The 19698-nt window shown below is 41.6% G+C and overlaps 1 protein-coding gene across 2 annotated transcripts in view; it reads left to right on the top strand.

The window, feature by feature from the left end:
* Positions 1 to 6707: 6707 nt before the first annotated feature.
* The window catches only part of SERPINB12 (serpin family B member 12), a 36752-nt gene continuing 23761 nt past the window's right edge, over positions 6708 to 19698 (top strand). Inside the window, exon 1 of one of the 2 annotated variants that reach the window (XM_032311344.1) lies at positions 6708 to 6830. The gene's annotated coding sequence lies outside the window, so the exon portion shown is untranslated. Of the gene's footprint in view, positions 6831 to 19234; positions 19321 to 19698 lie in introns of those variants that run through there. The other variant, XM_032311343.1, reaches the window with a different exon arrangement.

The raw sequence follows: 19698 nt of genomic DNA, 5'->3' as shown, positions 1-19698 counted from the left end.
CAGTAACGCCAACACCAGGAAGACAACGGATTAGTGCCCCCCTCTTTTTTTAAGATTTTATTTATTTATTTGATAGAGAGAGAGAGATGACAAGTAGGCAGAGAGGCAGGCACAGATAGAGGGAGAAGCAGGCTCCCTGCCGAGCAGAGAGCCCTATACAGGGCTCAATGCGGGGCTCGATGTGGGGCCTGGTGCAGGGCTCGATCCCTGGACCCTGAGACCGTGACCTGAGCTGGAGGCAGAGGCTTAACCTACTGAGCCACTCAGGCACCCCACAAATTAGTGTTTTAAAGACAGTCTCCAAAGTGCTAAAAATTCCTCCAGGTTCATTTAAAGAAAATGTGGGACAAAGATCGGCGGGTACAGGCAGGTGGGCAGTGCAGGTCAGGTCGATCATTGTCTTGGGGTCCATCACATGGAGTCTTGCTGGCTCAGCGCAGTCCTCATGGCTTGAGGCGGTGGTCTCAGTTCCCAACAGGGGATGCTTTGCCGGCTGGCTCTTCTGCCCCAGTGAAGAGATACGCTGGAAAGAACTTCAGGAATTAGGAAGTGCAGACTGAGGTCAAATGGAGGTGGTTGACATCTTTCATTGAGTCTGTGAAGAACTGTGTTTTCAACCAAGCCGCGTTTTCCTCAGGTCCACGTCTGAAGGTTTTGTTCTTGTTTTTAACAAATGGATTCTTTACCTATTAGTTGCATTTTGTTCACTGTCAGCTGGAAGTCTCTAATCCAAGCATCCCCCAACCTCAGCTTTTGATGCTTTTAGCTAATTGCGAGTATTGAAAACAAAACCTGCAGGCAGGAAGACATTTAAATTAATTTCAGAAGAAGAAGGGGGAACTGAACACATGTAAGAACAAGAGTTGCTCAGATGTGTGTAAGATTTAAGTCTGAAATTCTGTAACTGCACTTGAGAATAGCCCAGCTTGTGGAAAGAATTTTTTGATAGAACTTGGATTTTTAATTCTATAAACTTTTGTATTTTCTTTTCTTTTTTTTAAAAAATATTTTATTTATTTATTTGACAGAGAGAGAGAGAGATCACAAGTAGGCAGAGAGGCAGGCAGAGAGAGAGAGGAGGAAGCAGGCTCCCTGCTGAGCAGAGAGCCCGATGCAGGGCTGGATCCCAGGACCCTGGGATCATGACCTGAGCAGGAAGCAGAGGCTTTCACCCACTGAGTCACCCAGGTGCCCCAACTTTTGTATTTTCTTACCAGAATAAAATACAGGGGAGACCCTCAAATTTGCACAATCTAGACTTAGTGATGTGTTCAAGAGGATCATAGAGAGAACTCACTTGACAAGTGGTGGGTTGTAGGACGAATGTTCTCTGAGTAAAGGCGAAGACACGGATCTATGGTGTTTTGGGGCTGCATTATTCAGTACTGAACTGCAGGAAGTTTGCATCAAAACTATCCCTCCTGCAGCAGAATTAGCTGAGCTTACCAGGTACACTGGCTCAGGTTAGAGAGACTATCTTCTCAGTGATTTCCATTTTTTTAATCATAAAATGCAGCTTTGAAGAAGATTTCTGCCGATCTTGGGAAAGAATTAAAAAATAAATCATATTGAGAAACAATATTCTTCAGAAAAATACTAGAGACATAATACATCTCCCTGTTTCAGTGACACAATGATGATTCTGCTTATGTTTATGTTTTTTTTTTTTAATGTGCAGATAATCATTTTGAGGAGGGTTCTTTGTTTTTCGTATTTTGCTTGGTGTGTACAGACACATGCCATTTTAAAAGACAATTTTATTTTTGAATATAGTTTTCATATAGAACTATTTTCAAGATCTACCAATGAAATAAAACCAGTTTGGCAGTCAAGTCAAGACCTCACATATCTACATCTATGTTTGACTATGTCTGTCTATCCATCTTTAGTCATTTTGATGCCCTTTTTACCTTCAGATTGTGTGGTCACACTATTTTTTATATTTAAAGATTTTATTTATTTATTTATTTGTCAGAGAGAGAGAGAGAGAGAGAGAGCGCACAATTGGGGGGGGTGATAAGCAGGCAGATGCAGAGGGACAAGCTGGCTCCCTGCTGAGCAGAGATCATGACCTGAGCTGAAGGCAGGCACTTAGCCAACTGAGCCACCCAGGAGTCCCATGGTCACATTCTTTATAAAATACGATATGAGGATATGAGGGACACCTGGTTGGCTCAGTCGGTTAAGCATCTGCCTTTGGCTCAGGTCATGATTCTGGGGTCCTGGGATCGAGCCCCAGGTCAAACTCTGTGGTCAGCAGTCTGTTTCTCCCTCTGTGCGTGCTCTCTTTCTCTCTCTCAAATTAAATAAATAAAATCTTAAAAACAAAAAGACAATGTGAAAAGAATTGTTTTCTCCTGAGAGTGTCAGGGAAGAAAGGAAAGAGAAGGAAACCCATGACATGAGGTGCATTTGTCAAAACACTGTCAGGGCTTCTTGTTCTGCTTCCGGTTCTCTGTCTCCATATTGGCCTTGGGGGGGGGGGGTGTTTCGTTTGTGGTCGTATGAGGCTGCTTTTTGGTTGTTATCTCAACCCCGGCGCCATAGACGGGCTTTGTTTTCATGCTGGGGTTGATGCAAAGCCTGGGTTAAAGTTAAGGATAGGAATTCGGGAGAGGAAAATTCTGGACCCCAAAGTGTCCACGAATTTACACAGGCCTTAGAAAAGCAGTGGACTTTTGTACGGTGAGAAATGGGGATTTGTTCCAAACCTTGTGCAAGTCCTAAGGAGCAGGGGGACCCCAGGGACACCTGAGTCACAGTTAGTCTGGGTCTGACAGTGTTCTACGACCCATAGCCCCTTGAGGCAGTATGGAGTTAATGAGGTTACAGGCTTGGGAGCCCACAAGCCAGGTAGTAGTTCTAGCTCTCACTGGAGAACTTACATAACTTGCGGGGAAGTCAAACTTGGTTCTTGTGGCCTATACTTCCTCTGTCAAATATACCTCTAAGTTCCATTCCAACTCCAGCTCAAAGTGATTGATTATCAAGGAAGAAAATCGGTCTTCTCCCGGCTGTTCACCTGACCTTCCACGAGATGGCGCTGCTCATCACACTATAGTTGCTGCTCCGTTTCTCAAACTAGCAGCTGTAACAGCTTTTAAGACTCCGGGCCCTACCCTGGCTTCTCTGGGGACATTCTTGAAATGCTTTCGTCTCTTTGCTGCCCGGACACATCACTCTTCAACTCTCTCTCTGCCTGCCCCTGAAGTGTTAACGTTCTTTGGAGTTTTATTCCAGGTGCCATTTGCTATCAATAACAATTACTTAGCTTCTGTGGTTAGTTCTATGTTGGCCGCTCTCCAATCTTTCCGTCCTGGGTCTCCTGCTGAGTTCCGGCCGCATGTCCGACTGCCCTGTGGCCACCTACGTGTGACACAGACACTCCAAGCCGACTTCGCCTGCCCTCTTTCCCTAGTCTCTTTTGTCGAATGGCCCTACCATGCACCCAGAGGTCCAAACGGGGCTCACACCGTTTTCCACAACGATTTTCCTCCATTTCCCCACCAACCAATCACTACCTCCTGATATCTTTCAAGTTCCACCAGGGTCGGGATCCAAACGCCGTGGCCCCTCCTCTGGATAACAGAAGCATAACTTTATCTAAAGCGCCTCCTTTCTTTCTCTCCATCCGTTCTCCATAGCGCAGCCACACGCGCGTCTGTATGCATATGGGGGCACATATGTGAGTCTATGTATATACATATGCATGTAGGTAGACATATATATGCTTGCATAAAAAGGTATTTATAAAGAAATGTATGTAGGAGCGCTGGGTGGCTCAGCCGGTTGTGCGTCTGACTCTTGATCTCAGCTCAGGTCTTGATCTCAGGGTCTTGAGTTCAAGCCCTGCACTGGGTGTGATATTTGTGTGTGTTTATGTAGTGCCTCCTACCACCCCAGTGTAAGGTCCAAGAGGGCAGAGATCTTGTCCACTCTGTCGTGTGCTGTACCTCCAGTGCCTAGTGTGTAGTAAGTGCTCAGTAAGTATTTGTGGAGTGGCTACATTTCCCATTGAACAGATAATTGCGGCCAGAGGAATGCTGTGTGTTGGTTGTCTAAGATATTGGTCATATATGCCACTTACAGGGCTGGGGGTTCTCTGAGAGATATGACATATTGGTTTCCATCCTCCTAATTTTGAAATAAATATGAAATAAATTCTATTTGATGATGAAGGAGCCACCACATTGGCAGGCTAATCTTATGTGTGGGTGAGTTAGACACTTGTCCAGCTTAGGAGTGGTCGAGCTGGGGAGGGCCCTCAAACTGAGGTGAACTGAGGACGCTCAGAGTCTTTCTCTCTTTCAAATCTCTTTCTGGCAATGTGCCTAAAATTCCAATGATTGTGTCTCTCCTCGAGGGACATCAGTAAGGCAAAGTTATTTTAAAGGATGATCTAATGGGAGGGGCAACCCATTACCTAGAACATAAATAAGCACAGGCTGGTTTCTGTGATTATTTCATTATCATTCTCTGCTATCTTGAAAAGTGCTGGTTTGGTTGAGGGTGTGTGTGAAATAAACTTGAATGGGTTGGGGGTAATATGGGGAAGCGGGGCATTTGGAAGCTTGGCAGAGGATCCGTGAAAACAAGAAAGACACGTTCAAGAACAGGAGGGACAGAGAAGAAAATCTTTCACTTTGTAATTTTGCTTGGGTCTGGTTCTGCTTGTCGGACTGCTTTCAAAATCTGTGGATTTGTGTATTTCATATTTTGTCAGTTCTGGAAAATTCTCAGCCTTGTCTCTTCAAACTTGCCCCTCATCCATCCTCTGTCATTTCTGCTTCTGAGACTTAAAATCAATGCATAGTTTCTTATTCTGTTATGTATCCATTAATCTTCCTTTTACATGTTTCGTTTCCTAATTTTTTATGGCCCCTTTTCAGTTACTTCTTCATATCTACCTTTTATCTCATTAATTCTTTCTTCAGTGGTGTCTAATAAGTTTTACCCTCTATTCAACTTTTAATTTCAATACCTATGTATTTCATTCCTAAAGTTTCTGTTTAGTTCTTTTTAAAATACGCCTGGTCACAGATGATGGTCTTACCACTTATTCATTTGGGGGACCCCAACTTTTTTTTTTTTTTTTTTAACATTTCATACATAGTGATTTTACCTTCTGTATATGATGGCGTCAGAAGCTGAAAATCTTGGGCTTTAAATCTGTTTTTGTTTGTTTGTGCTGACCATATGTCATGGTGGTTTGTTTTATTGTATGTTTGGCGATATTTTATTGTAAAATCGTAGTTTGTTGATATTAATCTGTGGGAATCCTGGAGGCATTTATTCTCAAATGTTTGTGTCTGTTTTCGGAGCGCCAGGGGGCGCTACTGATCTGTAATTGATCTCCATCCTCTCTGCATCCAGTGCCCCACGTGGAAGTCTAGGAATGAGATTTCCCACTTTTTGAGTTTGCTTACCCTTTGAAGCTCAGATTTCCGCTCACAAATTTTGTTGTTGCAGTTTTTAGCTTCTGGAATTGTGCTGTCCAATAGGATAGCCACTAGCTGTCTGTGGTTAGTAAAATTAAGTAAAATTAAACACACAGTTTCTTACATTTTCAGAGATCAATAGCTACACATTGCCAGTGGACTGGACAGCAGAGAGATAGGACATTTTCAGCACTGCAAGTCCAATGATACATGAAAAAGTATGCTTTATAGGAGTAAGTTTTGTAGAGGAAGGAAGCTTCAGAGTACCCAGTACTCCACACAGCCGAAGGCATAATATAAAGATCATCTTAAGCATCTTCCTCTGGACAGTAATGCAATAAACAATGCAGACAATAGTAGAGATATTTAATAGGAGGTAGGGTGTGATGATCTCTTTTGTGAAGAAGAATTGAGAAGAGAGCCCTCTGGCAAGTGTATCAGAGGGGAAAAGGATTAGAAGCCAGGAGGACCACCTGGAGGGTCTTGAAGTCTTCCAGGTGAGAAATGCCAAGACCTCAGCTAAGCAAATCAGCGACAGCACAGGTGTGGAGGAGAAAAGAGCCAGAACGTTTAAGTAGGAGTTTACATGGGTGGGATGTTTTAGATACAAGAGGAAAGAGGCAGGATAGGATTCAGGTTTTTGGTTGAGCCAGGAGCCAGAGGGTGATGCCGTTGACCAGAATTGGCCATACCAGACAAGGGACGCTTTAGGGAAGAAGGTGAGTTCAGTTTGGGTCGTGTTGGGTTGGAGGTGATCAGCCTCGCACAGTAGTGTTCTCAGGGACTTTGCACCACTTAGAAAGAACTACAGATCGCCCCGTAGGCATCAGAGGGAGCTCCAGCCCGTAAGTATGGCAGGCACACCATGCAAGAACAAGAAACCTCTGGTCCCGCACCTGTGATATCTGAGCCGCTTGGCACGGAGGAGAACCAGAGGCCATTTCCAGGCCCGTTCGGTGACAAATGCCATCATCCTACCCTTCTCTGCACATTTATCTTAATTTTCAAAGCTTCACCCCTTTCAGGCCTTCTGGACCTCATGCTGCCTCCCATGTTACTCTGATTTACCCCCACAATTCAGGGAGAGGGGACCAGAATATTTGGCAGAGTGGCTTGCCAAGGCCGGTGCCACTGGGCCATAATGAGTAGGAACAACAGTTTTCTCTCAAGAGCACGCCTCTCTGTGGGAGCCTCCCCCGTAGGTGAGACCGCGAACTCAGCCCCACTTACCTGACGTCACCTGTGGGCACCAGATGTGTGGGTTGGAGATGGTGCCATCCTGGTTGAAGTCCTTAGAACCTTCTCCAGCCTTGGCAGAACGCACACAAAAGGAAAACTCAGTGGAGACAATTCTGGGGCAGTTGGCATCTGTTGAGAATCTTCTCTGTACAGGTAGGTACCAGATGCTTGTAGAAATTACTGTGTTTATTTGCAGCACGAAAACCCTATCGGTACCTGCAGCCTCACTTAGCTTCTTGAACTTCGGCTAATTGCCTTTTGCTTCCTCCTCAACCCCACCCCCTGCTCGCTTTCTCAGCTTGACGGGCCAGTTGCCTGGTTGTCCTTTCCCCCTACGTTCCAGGACCACGGGGCGCATTGCTGCAATTCCGTGATGAAAACAAGGAGTCTGTTTTATGTCAGGGACGTGGGCTTGCTGGTGGAATCCCTCGGGAAGGCTGGGTGTTGGTGGGCTTCTCATTTTCCTTGCTGCCCTGAGATGCCTCATCGCTCATTCTCGCAATAGTAGAGTTCTCTGTGAGCATCAGAATCTCCCCAGAGCCTTGTTAAAACGCAGATCCTGAGGCTCCATCCCTAGGAGTCCTGATTTGTTATCTAGGGTGAGGCTTAAGAATAAGTATTTTGAGACAAGTGCCAGGAGTGATTCTGAGGCAAGTGTCAAGGATCCCACGTTGAGCAGCTATGTTAGAGCCCACGGGGGCTGGTGTCTCTTCAGAGACGCCTCGCTTTCCCACTCCCTGACAGTCCCTGTGAGTGGTATCCCACACCAAGAAGACCATCAGAAGGCTTTCTTCTCGCCCTGGGGACCTTCTGTCGTCCAGACCAACACCTTCCCCCTCAGCTCAATGCTGGTATCAAGTTCTATCAGTCAGAGGAATCAGTCAGCAAGTTCTTATCAGGCTGCCAAGATTATGGAACCCATCACGCTCCCAGGCTCAGGCCTTCCCTTGAGAGACAAGAGTATAATTAAATGAAGTGTGTTCACAGAAGGGCAGTAATTAGAACAGTATTTTTCAGTGGGAGCGGGGGAATGAGTTGGTACAGTCAATGGAAGTAGTAGACTGTGAAGACTTTAGAGACTCAGGTTGTATTTAATAAACATTCGCTGATTAATGAGAAGTAAGTGCCAGGCACTTCCATATACATTGTTCTTGTTATAAGAAATAGAAATTCAGGGTGCCTGGGTGGCTCAGTGGGCTAAGCCTCTGCCTTCAGTTGGGTCATGATCTCAGGGTCCTGGGATCGAGCCCTGCGTTGGGCTCTCTGCTCAGCAGGGAGCCTGCTTCCTTCTCTCTCTCTACCTGCCTCTCTGCCTACTTGTGATCTCTCTCTGTCAAATAAATATATAAAATATTAAAAAAAAGAAATAGAAATTCATACTTATGTACTTATGAATAAAATTCATACTTATGAAGTCATATTCTTTCCCTTGGCAGAAAGAACCAAGAATCCTTAAAATCAGTAGGATTCCCTAAAGCACTATAGACCTAAGGTTTTCATCACAAAACCATAGCCTGAAGGGTATAGCGAGCTTGCCCAAATGTCCAGTGGTTTGCTGGGATGACAGCTGGGGATTGCCAAACCCCAAATCCTCAGCAGAGTTTGGTGTTTGTTGACCATAAGCCATCACATAAATAGATTAAGAGCGCTTCCTTGGGTTTTTAAATTTTCTCTTGCCATGCAGCTCTTTGAGTTTGAAAACCTGAAGACCTTCTTAAATTCTGGTCAACACATGGGTCAGGTATTTGCACCGACTTCACAAGGACGAAGGGCAAAATCACCAAAGACGCATGCTGAGTCTATGGTTTTCTAACTTGTGTAGGAGGGAACCCTCATACAATTTACACTACTGTTTTTTGGGCGCAGAATACAGGCATATGGTTTTTGAGGCAGACTTGATTTCAGAGTAAGAAACACCTGGATTGGAATCACTCTGTTTAGCGTGTACTGCTTAGAGACCTTCAGCCGTTTACTCCATCTCTCTAAGCTCCCGTTTCCCAGCCAGTGACATACAGACTATTCCCTGCCTCGTATCGAGGGTTACATGAGATAAACTAATAAAACATCTTGTTTAGTGCCTGTGGTTGGGAAACATGCAACAATATGTTACTTCTTTCATTTTCCAAAATTTAATACCATCTGATAACTATTTCTGATATAACTAACTTTCAAGAAATGCCAAAGGTTGAAGAAATTATTTAAATCACATCTGCTTCATTTTATTTTATATTTCTACAAATGGGGAAGTGTTATTTAATCGTAGTCGGGGGACATTTTGATCCATGTTGCGGCACCCAGGGCCCTGTGGGGACTCAGCTTGAGAATCTCCAGCCAAGTGTGATTTTAAGAATGGTGTTATTTCATGGGATATGGATGTTGGCCTGCTCTGCAAACCTGTCCTCACCTGGCCTGCACTCATTCTCAAGGTTAGGGTTGTTTGAGATCGAAGATATCATCTCCAAGGTAGAGGCAAATATTCCGGAAAACCTAGTGTGAAAGACTTTGCCAAAGGGTTGCTGCTATGAACAGCACCGTGGTTCCACTAAGGTGGCATAGATTCTGGCTTCTGGGCTCCACTGGAAAATGAGCATGATTGCAAAATAAGGACAATGGCAACCATAGCAGCAAGAGCAAACCCCAGCACCCTTCTTGCTTTTCAGGGACCAGCATGTGCGAAGGGTGCCCCTAAACCTTCCTGAGTCCGATAAAGTTGACCTTGGGACTAACAGAATTCCTTGTGACATGAATTCTTGTTATAAAGCGAGTCCTCATGTATGTTTATTGTATGAATGACTCCAAACTTAAGTTCTCATGGTTGAGGGTGTGTCAGAAGATAAAATCATGAATATGGCCTTTAATGAGATCTTTCAACCTTGACATCTCGGTATGATCACCAGTCAATCCAGTTGTTGTCTTCCCATTGCATTCTCAGGGAAACAAATATGGCGCCCTATCATAACTTACACCAATTTCAATTTCAAGACTGAAATTACAGAATGTCAGGACTGAGAGTTCCCATTGCTCAAACCCTTAATTTCACTGATAATTAGATGGAGCATAGTTTTAATCTTTTTGAAAACATGTTAATCCAGATACCTCATGACCCTAATGAGTATGTGCTGATCTTCCCTGCTGACCCAGAGCTTGGCTTGGAGAGGTTCCTTTGCCTACCTCCATACATAATGGTGTATTTATAACTTCAGCAGCTTCCTACCTTCCCTTTCTAAAACTGGTGGTTTCTTAGATTTAAGATAGGTTTGTGCACCTTGTGCCAAATGATTGTTTTTCTTCCCCCGCCAAAGGAACACCAGGGTTCAGGTTAATTGGCATCTATATAATAAAAACTTACTTGAAAAGAAAGGTGTGTAAGCTCAGTTTCAGATTTACTGCTCTGCTCTCTTCTCAATGGCTTGGTTGTCAAGTTCACTGTGGAGGAACTCTAGAAACTGCAATATACCAACCACAACTATCAGTGATTTTTAGTTTTTTTTCTTGTGTTTTAATTTTTTTCAAAGCTGTGGTTCAGGTCAAGCTTTTGCTGTAGGTTTCCATTTTGCTGTATGTTTCCATTTTTCAACAATCCATCTAAATTGTGATTTGAAATTTTAAATTTTAAAGCATTTTGTGTCCAAAAGCCATTTGAAAAATGATGCTAAAGTTGAAAAAAGAGTTTTTAAAAAAATATTTTTCTATGACTGAGAACTCACTGTAGAATTAGAAACAGTGATCCAAAGACCCATTTGATTGAACCTTATTTTGGGAGGCAGATAAACTGATTTGTCGGAGCTCATGGTTCTTTGTGTCATTAAAAGCAACTGTAAATCCATAGTAATTCATACTCTATTTTGAAAGACAATGAATCACTAAAAAAACAAAACTATCTGTGGAGACTGCAGGGACTTACCAAGTGAGAGGACCCTGACTCTTTCATACCATGTCCTCTGCCCTATTGCACTATTAATTACACAGAAGGACTAAAATTTCCAAATCACTTAATACTCAAAAACAAAAATTGTTTTGTTTTGTGAGCTTTCATGAACAAGCATGGTTTTGGCCAGCACAGAAGAGCTAGACTTTGCAGATTTTGATTATATTCTTGTTAATCCTGAGGATTAACTCTACTGGAATTCACAAGCTTCTCTCCTGCCCCCCTACTTTTTCTTCCAGCACAAAGTATAGATGTTGAAGAGACTCACAGCCAAGTAAAATCTCTAATAATTTGTACTCTTTCCTTCATATTCTTTTTTTTTTTTTTTAGAGAGAGAGAGAGAGAGAGAGAAAGAAAGAACATGTGTGCAGGAGTGAGGGTGGGAGGGTGGGCAAAGGGAGAGGGAGAGAGAGAAGCTTAAGCAGTCTCCACACCTGTACTATGGAGGTGGGGGCTTCCTGAGGCTGGGCTGGATCTTGAAATCCTGAGATCAGGACCTGAGCTGAAACCAAGAGTCCAGGCTTTGATTACTGAGCCATCCAGGTGCCTTTGTCCTCATTCATATTCTAATATGGAATCTCTGTACTTCGTCATCAGTACTTGTCTTTTGAGTTTCTTTTCCAGAGTGGTATGACTTTGTAACAGCACTTTTGTGCTGAGATGACTGGGTGGCTCAGGAAGGCAAGTGCCTGCGAGCAAGCTTATTTGGAAACTGAAGCTGTAAAACAGATCCATTCTGTTGGCCAGAGCTGGCCAGAGTCACATAATCATGGGGGACACCCTTAGATTTCCTACGAACAGAGGTAGTGTCTCAAACAAATGGCAATCCTTTTTCTTAAAAAATTTCAGATGAGAAGTTGAAAGCAAAATATAGATAAGCTATACTCAATTAGGTTTTTCTTTTTCCTAATGGTTTAGTGATTTTAAGAATCGCATATTAGAATGCCAACTAATAAATAAAGATGAAATACCAATTAGAAAAATTACCATTTTGAAATAGTTGCATAATAATTAATTCAAGCAAGAATCATTAATGGTTGCTAAAATCTGAAAATGTTTGATGAAGACAAGGATATTTACAGTTTCTAAATATTTCCTTCCTTTTTGTCTCTATAATAACTGTGGCTTATGTAGGAGAATGTCACTTTTCTTACAATATAAAAATATTTAGGGGCAAAGGGGCATGTTTGTGTGGAGATATATATATATATGTATATGATGAGAGAATTACAAAGCAAATGAGACAAAAGGTTAATGATTGGTAAATCTGGGTGAAGAGTATACAGTTATTCTTTGTAACTTCCCCGCAACTTTCTGCAAATTTGAAATTAGGGTTAAATAAAAGGTAAAAAGAAAACCCATTTTCCTAGAAAAGGTATAAAGAAGGCCAACTTGATTTAATAAAAATTAAAAATGTCTATGCTTTGAAAGTGTAATCAAATTTAAGGTCAAATGATAGCAATGGAAAAACACAATAGATAGAGTTCATTTTGTTTATAATATCAAACAAAAATCTGTAGATCAAGAAAATAGAAATAACTCAAATTTTAAGTGTAATGCATACAAAAATGCATTTAATAGAAAAAATAAATGCTAATGAATGTGAACAGGTGCTTAATTTATAACTAATCCAAGAATTAAATTAAAATGAGGGTAATCCCATTTTTACCATGTTTAGCAAATTTATAAAAATGGATAATGTTAGGAAAAATTGGGGGCTTCCTTTTTTCTACTGCCAGGAAGGAAACATGGATGGAGTAACACATTCATATTTTTCCACTCCCAACTCATTGTGCCCAATGAGGATTGGTTAGATTGGACAGAACCTGATCTATATTGGGCTAAGCTAATCAACATATTCTGTTGAGAGCTCCCATGTACTAGATACTACGTGGAACACATTATATACATACATTATATCATTCAACCCTTAAAATGATTTTATAAGTTGGTACTATTATTATTTCTCTTTCATCAATGTTTTAGCTTTATCATATATTAAAACTGATTGGCCAAGAAGAGAAGTAGTACCAACCAAAGGGGAAGGAGTTGATGATTCACCCAATAGTTCTGGGAACACTGACTAAGTAGTTAGGGGGTATTTGAGTATTATTTATATTCCTACCCCACATCATCGACCAAATAAATTCTTGATGAACTAAAAAAAAAAGGTAAAAAGAAAACCTAGAAGAAACTGTAGATGAGTAATACCTGTTCTCTGAAAGGGGAAAGACCATAACTATAAAACACAAAATTATCAAGGAAAAGATACACTTATCAGATAAAAAGACTTATTTGTCAGTATCATCCAGTGCATGTTTATATCGTGGACTGATTACCAGCTAGGATTTGTTTGGAGAGACCAGCTAGGGCCCTGTTAGAGAGCTAATGTGCCAACCTTCGAAGGGTGACATTGAATGTACTCTGAGTCTCTCCTACTAAATGATGTGTTCCTCCTGGGAGGGACCATGTTCTGCTCACTTGTGTGTCCCTGGTGTCTTATACTGACCTGGTCCATCCTGTGCATTCTATTCTGTGTTTTGATAGATTGAGTCAACAGAGGAATGGTATTCAGGTGTGGCCAAAGCAACGTGATAGAAAGGCACAGTAGGCATGTCCTAGACTCGTGACATACACGGGTAATGAGAGAGTTGGAAGAGTTTAGTACTTTAAAGCAATTTGATTGACTGAGTTCTACACCCATATTTCTAAATTCACTAGGAATGTGGATGAACTGTATGATTATTCTATTGTGTCTAATAAATTACTATTAGAAGTTTGGGAGACTAAGCAAATCAATAAAACTCTGATTTTCTAGAGAGTCAACTACAAACAAGTTATCACATCAATTATCTGAATTAAATATTGTCCTATGGAAACCCCCTTGTGTGGAGTTTAAAAAACCCCATGAAGATAGATTATATTTATGGAATTACATTCAATGACTGACCTTTCGAAATATCTTACTACTACTATTTAAAAATAGTATTATGTTTGTGCACTGAAAAGTGAGGTTTAGAGCGTGAAGAAGCCCTTTTGGCTGAGTCGAGGGAAGGAGAACAGGGTGAGAGATGGAGTCTTATGTCATTGTGGTTTGGATTTGCACGTCCCTAATGACTAATGATGTTGGGTACATTTTCACGTGCTCATTGGCCATTTATCTCCTCCAGAGGAATTTCTGTTGAAATCATTTGCCCATTTAAAAATTGGGTTATTTATTTTGTTATTGTTGAGTTGTAAGTGTTCTTTATACAAGTCCCTTACCAGATCCACGAGTTGCAAACATCTTCTCCCATTTTGTGGGTTGTCTTTTCCATTTCTTGAAGGTGTCTTTGCAGCTCAGAAGTTTTTAATTTTGGTGAAATCCAGTATAGCTCTTTTTCTTTCGGTTCTATTTTGTGTGTATGTGTGTGACATATAAGGAACCACAGCCTAACCTAAGATCATAAAGATTCATTTCTATGTTTTCTTGTAAGAGCTTTTGAGTTTTAGCTCTTATACTTAGGTCTGATCAATGTTGAGTTAATTTTTGTGGGTGGTGTCGGATAGGATCCAGCTTCATTCTTCTGTTTGTGTAATACTCTGGGTTTAACTCTGAGTTATAAGAAAACATCTCATTGCTATAATGGAAGCCCTAAGGCGGTGAGGCAAAATTTAGAGGTCAAAGGTGAGGAACACAAGGACTACTGGAATATGAAGCCTCAGCTTTCTAGACACATATTAAAAAACTCAACAAAATTATATCCTTTCCTGTGAGGCATTAAAAGGGAATATGTCTCAAGAGGACTAAAACTGAAGATTGTAGTGATAGTTTCACAGGTGTATAGTTATCTTCAAGCCCATCATGTTATATACATTAAATGTGTATAGCTTTTTTTAATGTCAGGTATAGGCCAATAAAGTGGTTTAAAAATAAATTAATAAGTATGGAATTAAAAAATAAAAGAGCAGTTTAGGTCAAAAAGAATCTGATTTCTTATTGTGATCAGATCCCTTGAATTATTACTTTTAAAGAATTTATTTATTTGTGAGAGAGGGAGGGTGCAAGCATGAGCAGGTTGGGGAGGCAGAGAGAAGCAGATGCCCTGCTGATCAGGGAGCCTGATGCGGTGCTCGATCCCAAGACCCTGGGATCATGACCTGAGCTGAAGGCAGATGCTTAACTGAGCCTCCGAGGCACCCCTCCCTTGAATTATTGAGCAGAAGACAAATGCATCTTGGGCTCAGCAAAATATTGGTCACGGTTCTTGTTATATCATGGATGAAGCAGAGAGATGCGTTCTTCCCTGATCCCTCTGTCACCAACTTTGATTCGAGGTTCTCTTCTTTGCCACCCTAACTTCTACTGTTAGTGGCACCAAAATTTGTGCCTTTCTTTGTGGCACCAAAATTTGAAGTGGACACGTATTATTCATAATTTTGGACTTTGCTTTTATCATCTGGCATTTAAGAAACCAGAAGGCTCAGTAGGTTTTGGTGAACAGAAGGAGTCTCCATTTTTTTGCGGACTAGATCAGTGTTATGCAATGAGGAAGAATTTCTGCAAATATCCTGATGCTTCCCTTAAGTTTGAGCACAGTTATTAGACTGAACTGACACATGTATTTCTGTTGTGGGGGTTTTATACATAACCATGTGCCCTTACCCTCAGTGGTTGTTGCCTATGGACCTCACAGTATCTGAAAGGAGCAAGTTTACTTGAGAAAAATAGAATGAGGCAAATCTTACTTAACACATAGTTTATTCACTCTTTCCTCAAAAGTCTAAAGTAACTGAATTGAATTTTACAGGAAAAAGTTCTCCTTCAAAATTTTTCTTTTATTTCTGGCCAATATTTAAACTATGGACATTCTCCCGGGAGGCTGGGACTACCAACCTTTCTCTCTGTAAGAAAAAGAAAATCAAGATTCCACACTTACCAGAGTCATTTCTTCTTCCCTCGAATTGTTTCCTTTTGGTGACCATGGCTCTCCTCAGGGGCTCCCATAATTGCCCATAGTAGCCACAGCCAAGGCCACTCCGAAGGCTCAGTCAGAGCCAGTAAGAAGGTGTGAAACCAGAAAGCGTGTTTTCTTCCTTCTTGCATAATTTTTCAGTACACCCAAAAAGGCTCTTTAAAAATCTATTCAAAAGGAGGGGGGTGATGAGAGGAGGCACAAAATAGTCTCACTTCCTCCACAAAACTGAGTAAGCACCAGGAAGTGCTGCATGTCGTGGGGTTTTGCCACCATCATCTCCAGAAATAGGGAAAGTTCTAGGATGTGGGAGAGCAGAGGGCATCAGGAAGGGATGTGGGGCTCACCAAAGACTTTGTCTTCTTGTCCGGCTGTGTCACTCACTAACGTTTGTCCCCTCCCTCTTCTCCCTCTCCTACTCCTCCCCTCCTCCCTCCGCTTTCAAACAAAATGCCACGAAATCCTGTCATTTTGTTTGGGTACTTACATGGATATCTAGTGCCCAGCTTTTCTAAGGGAGTTATATTCCCCAATCCCTGGGAGACACATGGTGGTGGAGTGGTCATTCTCCCAGGAACCCTCATGGCAGAAGGGAGAACCAGCTAGGTAACTTCATGGATAACCCCCATGTACACGACTTTTTTTTTTTTCCCCAGTCTAATTTTGTGCAATAATATAAACAGATGGATTAACTTTTTGAGCCTCATTTTCTAAGTTTTGAAATGACTTATCCTACATACGTCATGGTTGGCCACTATGGGATGCACAGAATTGCTACAAGGGGGAAGATCTCCAGGGAAAATACAAGAAAGCTAGTCTCTAGCCTGTCTTTGGTGTTTGCTTAGGAATTCTCTGACATTAAGAAGTCAAACCCTGTCCCCACCCTGATGGGAGAGACTAGTTGAAAGCTGATCAAAATCTGACTTGAAAGAATTGTAGATGGTCTAAACAGTCACTCATGTAGTTGCGCAAAGTAGTGACGTGTGTAACATGAGTGGTAGAGGATGCTGAGGTTTTTCACTGTTCTCTCAGGGAGCGTTCTTAGGAGGGAGAAGGCTTGGTTACCAGGTTTTAGGAGAGGAAAAACTGGATAGTAAAGAACAGTGGAATGGAAAGCTCCATCAGTGGTGGGATTTCTCTGGAGTACATTTGCCATGGTATTATCAGGTATAAAAATGTTAATACATTTCTTTTTTTAAAAAAAGATTTTATTTATTTATTTGACAGATAGAGATCACAAGTAGGCAGAGAGGCAGACAGAGAGAGAGGAAGGGAAGCAGGCTCTGTGCTGAGCAAAGAGCCCAATGCGGGGCTCGATTCCAGGACCCTGGGATCATGATCTGAACTGAAGGCAGAAGCTTTAGCCCACTGAGCCACCCAGGTTCCCCAAAATGTTCATAAATTTCATCCATTAATTTATTGCTTAGATATCTGAGCTAAAAAGACCATCTGAGACTCAGATAACAGGCTAAAACCAAATACTTTTAGTAGCAGTATTTATATAAATTAGAAACCACCTAATTGTTGAATTAATAAAAGAATAGATGAGTAATTTATGGTACATTCATGTAGTCCCTAAAAGTAATTGTTATGAACAGAATTTTAAAATATGGAGAAATAATTAAGGTGAAGTATTAAATGAAACAGATGGAAGACATAAAACTAGAATGTAGTGTGAGCTTAACTATGTAAAAACAGGATGTAAAGAAAAAAAGAAAATTGTGATTTGATGAACTTGTAATTACTTTTTATTTACATGATTGAATATATTTAATTTTCTCAAATAATCTGTATCATTTAAAATTCATTTATAGTCTACTATCCCAAATTTCTTTCCTTTTTTTTTTTTTTGAAAGATTTACTTATTATTTGTGATAGAGAGAGTCGAGGGGTGAGGAGGGGCAGAGGAGGAGGAAGAAAAATCTCCAGCAGACTTCCTGCTGAGTGCGGAGCCCAGCACAGGGCTTGATCCCAGGACCCTGAGATCATGACCTGAGCCAAAATCAAGAGTTGGACATCGAACTGACTGAGCCACCCAGGCACCCCTATTATACCAAATTTCTATTCTTTCTAATTCAAATTCATTCTAATTCATCTTTCTAATTCAAAACTTTTGTTACTTTTGCAATTATATTCTTAGTTACATTCTGTGGGCTCAATTTGACTTATGTAAGAAAACCAGTTTCGTACTTGCAAGTTACATGCTACTGTAAGTTCCTTTAGATTCTCAGATTCTCTAGCATATAGGTTAGGAGTTCACAATTTTAACATTCCACAGAATTTCAGAGTTTTCTTTTGTAATGGGATAAGGTCTTCATTTCTGATATAATTATAGATAGTATTTGCTCCTCAGTTATGACTCTCACTCAGTCACAGCTCAGGGGTGGGTTTTCATGGAAGATCAGGTACACTGCCCTTGAATTACGTAAAGAGGAAGGGCCTTTCTATGGAAACTCAAGGCCACAGCTTTGCTGTAACCTGCAAAATGGACTAACTGGCCTCAAAGCAGTTTAAAAAAAAAAAAAATCCTCCTAGGAGGTGTCATTTTCCTTCACAATATACGAACCATGTTTTTGAAAAGGACCCAGTGTTTCTCTATGGTGATAGGTAATATTTGGTGAGTTTTGTAGGTGAATTATTTCCTCTGAAATAGCTTTACTCTGGGACAAAGAGCAAGACCACTGGGGAAGTAGGTCAGGTGAAACTTGGGGAGAGGGAATGAGGAGGAAAGAAAGACAGAGAGAAAGAGAAGGAACAGAGGAAATCAAGGGAAGAGGGGAGAGAATTTGTCCATTGGTTGGGTTTTGTCTGAGGTGAGAAGAAAAAGTAGTGATTGGCGAGAATGCTCAGTGAATTGTTCTAGATAGCTGAGGAGTTGCATCACGATGAGGTTGGTGATATGGCCACAGAGAACATGGTTTGTGATACCCGAGTCTTCTCTCTCAGCTGCACTTGCCTTCGCTTCATACTTAGCTCAGACCACAGAGGTCTAACTAACTCAATCCATTTGCTGGGAGTTGGCTGGGACACGCTAGGAAAACCATTCCTCTTGGGTTTTGTGTATTCTGTTTACAAACTATGAACTTATGGAGGTTCACAGTGCTGAAAGGTCTTTCTAAGTTGTTTGGGGAGAGAATAAGGAACAGAGAATGAAGTCCAGGGTTTTCTAGTAACCCTTTCTATACAACTCTTTATTTTTTTTAAGATTTTATTTATTTATTTGACAGACAGATCACAAGTAGGCAGAGAGGCAGGCAGAGAGAGAGAGGAGGAAGCAGGCTCCCCACTAAGCAGAGAGCCTGATGCGGGGCTCGATCCCAGGACCCTGAGATCATGACCCGAGCCGAAGGCAGAGGCTTTAACCTACTGAGCCACCCAGACTAGCAACCCTTTCTAAAGGCTTGCTTTATAACCCATGGTTTCCCCGAAAACAGCAGGCTGGTGGACAAATTCTTAAAGAGAGGCTGTGCTCATGGAATGATCTATTCTAAAGGAGTGATAACTGACTTAGAGATAATTAATTTAAAATTCATTGAGCTAATGACCATCAATGTAGGTCTTTTTACCCCTCCTCTGTCTTATAGGTTCGTCATTGTGATTCATAGTCATAATTAGAAAGTCACAGAATTACTTGCTCAACACCTATCCTTACCAGTTTTCAAAGGCTGCAGGACTTGGCTGCTCCCTCTTCTGTGTGATAATTGAACTGACTTTGTCAGAGCACAAACCTTAGCTGGGGACAGTTCTCGCTGGCTTCCAGGTACGTACTGGGAGGTGGGTGAGTGGTTGATGGTACAGGTGACTTTGGGGATAGTTTTCCCAGTGCTGAAGCGAGATGTTTGCAGATGTTTATTCTTGGCGTAGAGTGCGAGAGAGGTCCTCCTTTATCATCCTGTCGTCCTGCTACTTTGCAGCATCATGACTATGAGCAACGTAGAGTGTCCAAGTCCCAGCTCGCTCGTTTGTTGGGAGAACAATGTCTTCCTCCCTGGCTTATTAGAGGAACTGAATGAAGTAATGATGTGGAAGGGTCTGTGACATAGTGGGTCCTCTGGAAATGTTTATTACATCTAGATGCAGGTAAGACAGTCTGGGCTGTAAGCTCCTGCTGTGCTAGGAGACATGAATCGAGGAGCAA

Source organism: Mustela erminea, chromosome 13 (assembly GCF_009829155.1).
Source record: "Mustela erminea isolate mMusErm1 chromosome 13, mMusErm1.Pri, whole genome shotgun sequence".
Taxonomy (NCBI): domain Eukaryota; kingdom Metazoa; phylum Chordata; class Mammalia; order Carnivora; family Mustelidae; genus Mustela; species Mustela erminea.
Note: the sequence above shows the minus strand (reverse complement) of the source record. Positions and strands in the feature narration are given on the sequence as shown.